Genomic DNA, 5,677 nt, shown 5'->3' with positions numbered 1-5,677 from the left:
GAAATATAAGCCATAAAAAGTAATTACAAGATTAAAATCTAAGATTAAGTGCTAAAGATGTTCTAAAATTACTCAAAAAGGCTAAAAACGGTTGTTCACATCCTCTACCAAACAACAGATGCCCTAAAAATCTGAAAAAGAACTATTTTTACACAGCTAAATTTTTCGGACAAAATTGCCCCTACGGAGATTCCGCTGATAGCGAAAAATGAGTCGCCTCGGCGCTTGGACTTCCACGGCCGCGCAAAAGCAAGCGCGGACCGTAGTTCTTCTCTTTTTAGATGGTTCTGAACTTGAGTTCGTTGGGAACGGAAAAACTACCACCTCAACGCTCCTCCAATCGCGGTCGCGAAATAAGAGCGCGGACCGCGGTCTTCAATTTGAGCTCCAGACTTAGTTCTTTGATTCTCACTTCCGCTGAGGATGAGAACTTGACCATTGCCGCGTCAGAGACACTACTGTCATGCAATTTCACCACGGGCAGCGGTAACTTGTTAAGCTTCAGAAATACTTCTCTGATTCCTCAATCCGCTGAGAGCGGTATCAGGACCGCCTCAGCGGTAAGCCCCTCGCGTCACTTGCTATTTCTCGCTGTCAGCGCCCCTTTGCTTTCAACTTTGAACTTGTACAGGTTTCACTCCTTTTTGAGCTGGTTATGACTTCATTGTCTCTTTTTGACCAAACATTGCAAACAAGTATACTGAGTTAGCTTTTGGAAATACTTGTACGTACTTTTAATCCAAAACTTAAGCAAAAAGGAGCATAAAATAGGCTAGAATCCCTAGTTATCAGACCGTCAGCTCCATCCCCGTATAGTCAGATGCCTGCAGGATACATGTTTTTATAGGATCATTGAGATTGGCCGGCTGTAGCTGGATTGGTCGTTGATCATGACTTTGATAGAGCGGTGGCGACTAGAGACGCATACATTCCATTTGCCCATTGGTGAGGCCACTATCACGCTACAGGATGTGGAGGTTCTGTATGGGCTGCCGGTTGATAGACTTCATGTTGCTTTGCCACAACCCATGAGATATTATACGGGAGCTTAGTACCTGGATACGTTGCAGCGGCTCACCGGTTTTCGTCTAGAGGTTGAGGGTGTATTGGTTGGGGCTAATCGTCTTGCATTGACAACCATCCGGCTGCATTTGGAGGCCATGCATGATGAGATTACTTATGATACACCGGAGCTTCATATTAACCGGTACACGAGGTCGCTGCTGCTGCTTATGTTTGGAGGCATATTATTTTCGAACACTTCAGGAAACCTAGTCAGCTTGAGATTTCTTCATCATCTGGGGTGCTGTTGTTCTTGGTTACTTGTACCGACAGATGTGTCAGGCATACATGGGCACCCAGCAAGAGGATGCAGGATTTATGTCGCTGCTGCAGGTGAAAACATAATCAAATATTCTCTTCATTATAACATACATCATAAAAATAAACCTTAAATTTTACATCCAAATTGTATATTAGGTTTGGGCCTGGGAGCGGCTCCCGCAGTTTTAGCCACCTTTACCACCCATAGATCAGGATGCACCACCTCTGTCGTTTCTCCCTTTGGCTAGGAGGTGGGTTGATAGGCGTGTCACGCCCCAAAATCGAGGGGCCGACCGGCGCTCGACCGGGCAGCCCCAGCCAAGCAGACCTGGGTACCTTTCCTATTCCACGTGTTACCCCGCGTTTCCATTTCCCATTAACCAAGTGAAATAGTCATTTATAAATTTAAACACATTCTTACGAGATTTACATAGCATACATAGTTACTTAGCATGGTTTACAAGTTATACTGCCCAAAATACATAAGCACATAACCCACATTTCCTGTCTACAAAGCCTCTAGGGATACAAAAGAGTGATACAATACTTGCCGGTAACAAGGCTCCGGCTATACCTTACACCAAAAACCAAAACAAGACTCTGAAATAAAAAGCAGTATGAGCCACGCAAGGCCCCGGGAGGAAAAGGGCTCATCAATGCTTCTGGCAAAAAGTGAAGGGGAGCTACGGTCGGTGGACTGGAGTACCTGCTATGGATCCACCTACAATCATAACACGAATGTAGCGTCTCCCGGCAAAAGGGACGTCAGCACATTTGAATTGTACTAGTATGTATGAACAAACTTGCCCTAAGTAAATTCAAACCATACACAAGTAACAAGTGGTAATGGAACCAACAATCAAATACACATGAAAGAAAACCATCAAGCCAAACAAGTTACAATCTCTCCATTTCCCCTTCAACATTTTCACATCAATGATTTCACAACTTTCTCATATTTTCATTTCAACAGTGATTTCGATCACTTTTCCACCCTTATTACCTCGGCCACCCTTATCACCACAACCTACACCTTATTACTTCGTGTTGCGGCGCGCAACCCGATTCCACCGAACAATCACAATTCACATACAACACAACAACAACAACAACAACAATTCTCACAACAACAATTCTCAAAGAATTTCTATAGCCATCAATACTATTTCCATCATATTCAACAACTCATATGCATTTTATGTCACCGCGATAATTGCCAATACAAGCCATATATGTTATTACCACAGTTGTTCCAACTGCATCATTTACGATTTCCTTCCATCATTTGTTTCTCAACTCTTACCACATAACACATTCACAATCACACATTTGGTTTATTGCCAATTACGTACACCATTATATCGGGAGACTTAACCACGAACAATCAAATCATACCAATCACAAGAATTCCACAAATAATCCACGTAGATATCACATACCAAATATTCGTACACCAAACAAAGTGACTTTACAAAGGTCAAAGTTAGCCATACATACCTCGTTTGAGCTTTCCTTAAGTTACTATGACGTTTCAAAAATTCTAACAATCCCAATCTACTTGAGACATAACAAAATTAACACAAATTAGGAAGGTATTCATGGTTTCAGCTCATTTGAGCATTTTATCAAACACTAGTTGAGCATCTTGATTTTAAATTCCTTTTACAAGATTTTCTTCTTTCCCCAACCCAATCTTTACTTATTTATATTCATCAATCTTCCCACAAACCTAATTTGTACATGCATGTATACATAATACTATTACCCCAAGAATCATACCCCAATAACCCACCTCACAATCTCTACAATACCAACACAACCTAGGTTAGGCACCTATGACTTCCAATCCCCATCCCATGAGTTACAATACTTAATCCATACTCATATTTCCATAATAACTCCATATATGTAAGTCTAAGGTGTAGGATTACCTCTTGTAGACCAAATCTTGAAAGACAAATTTGGGGTGTTCTTGAGATTTTGAAGAAACCCTATGAAACCCAATCAAAATCATGTTGTAACTAGTGATTGAGAAGTGAAATCACCATGAAAACACACTTAAAAACTCACCTTAGGTGTGCAATTGGATGCCTTGGTCGAGTTGGGGGTGTAGAGGAAGCCCTAAGCTTGAGAAATGGCTCAAATTCTCTTATTTTCGGTCTTTAGGATATTTAAAAACTTTCCAGGTGCGCGAGCTCGCGCTATGTTCGCGCAGGAGGCAGAATACTCAGCATAATGCGCGACTTCGCGCTAATGTTCGCACTAGAGACACCTTCCTAGTAAAATGGTCATAACTTTCCGTATATACCTCCAAATGACAAAAGGTTTGTTGCGTTGGAAACTAAACTCAAAGGGATTTAATTTGATAGGTTATGCATCATACAACTCTTTATATAGCTGGAGATATGATCATTCAAAGTGAGGTCTTGTGCGCACTCATTTACAGATTTCGTCTAATATGAAACCTTTCTAACTTGACTTAGACTTAGGCCTCTCCTTAGACCCCAATTCACCTCTAATATGACTTATACACTTCTTAACATATCCAATTGATATCCATAATATCCTTAATCCTCATTTGCACGGAAGATAAAATATTTGGCCTACCTTGGCACCACAAAATCTTAAATTACTAAGCAAATTTTTTTTCCTGGGGTTTTACATTCTCCCCCGCTTAAGATCATTCGTCCTCGAATGAGGATCAAGTTTCATCCATTAGCCATACTTATGTAACTTCTGCTTTTTCACATTATGAAATATATCATCAACCCCAAATTTGGCTAACTCCTTAAATTTCCGAGAATTTCGCCAGAGTTTCCTTTGTAACTAGGACTATCCACCTGTCAGAGGGCCCCAGATACATATCTTAACAGTATATACATGTTCCATAGACATAACATAACTTGTTCAACACCAACTATGGCCACATAGGCAACATACATAGTCAAAATGGAATAGTTTAACATAGATCAAATCAAAAGATAAGAGTTTACAGGAACCAAATGCATGAAAGCTATTACATAACTATTCAAACAAATGTGGGTACTTCTTTCTCATTTCTTCCTCGGTTTCCCAAGTGGCTTCCTCAACCTGCTGGTTCCGCCATAACACTTTTACAGAGGCAATTTCCTTAGTTCTCAATTTCCGGACTTGCCTATCAAGAATGACAACTGGAATTTCTTCATAAGATAGTTCTTCATTAACCTCAATAGCTTCAATTGGCACAATAACGGACAGATCTCCCACTACCTTCTGCAACATAGACACATGGAAGACCGGATGTACCAACGACATCTCGGGTGGTAGTTCAAGCTTGTATGCCACTTGACCGATCCTCTGAATGATTCTGTATGGTCCGACATACCTCGGACTTAATTTTCCTTTCTTCCCAAATCGCATGATTCCCTTCATTGGGGAAACCTTCAAAAATACCCAATCATCTTCTTTGAACTCCAAATCTCTACGACGAATGTACGAATAAGACTTTTGGCAACTTTGAGCAGTTTTCAACCTCTCCTTAATAACTTTGACCTTCTCCAAGGCCTGATGCACGAGGTCCGGCCCTATAAATTCTGCTTCTCCAACCTCGAACCACCCAATGGGAGACCTGCATCTCCTACCATACAGTGCCTCGAATGGTGCCATCTGGATACTAGCATGGAAGCTGTTGTTGTAAGCAAATTCTATGAGTGGCAAATGGTCATCCCAACTACCTTTGAAATCAAGAGTACAAGCTCGCAACATGTCCTCAAGCGTCTGAATAGTCCGCTCTGCTTGCCCGTCAGTTTGAGGATGGAAAGTTGTGCTGAGATTTACCTGAGTGCCCAAGCCCTGCTGAAATTTCTTCCAAAAGTTGGCCGTGAACTGAACCCCTCGACCTGAAATGATTGAGACTGGAGTGCCATGCAACCTGACTATTTCTTTGATATACAACTGGGCATATTGTTCCGCTGTGTCGGAAGATTTAACTGGCAAGAAGTGCGCTGATTTTGTGAGTCGGTCAACGATCACCCAAATTGAGTCAAACCTGCGTGGAGTGCGCGGCAACCCCACTACAAAATCCATATTGATCATCTCCCATTTCCACATTGGAATTTCTATGCTTTGAGTCAATCCACCAGGTCTTTGATGTTCGGCCTTCACTTGCTGACAGTTCGGACATCTAGTCACAAAGTCCTCCACACCCCTCTTCATACCGTTCCACCAATAAATTTCCTTGAGATCATGATACATTTTTGTAGAACCTGGGTGCACCGAATACCTGGAATTATGAGCCTCCGCCATTACCCTCTCCCGAAGATTATCCACATCTGGAACACATAGCCTACCTTGACATTGTAATACACCATCCTCG

Source organism: Nicotiana sylvestris, chromosome 2, assembly GCF_000393655.2.
Source record: "Nicotiana sylvestris chromosome 2, ASM39365v2, whole genome shotgun sequence".
Lineage (NCBI taxonomy): Eukaryota > Viridiplantae > Streptophyta > Magnoliopsida > Solanales > Solanaceae > Nicotiana > Nicotiana sylvestris.
Note: the sequence above shows the minus strand (reverse complement) of the source record.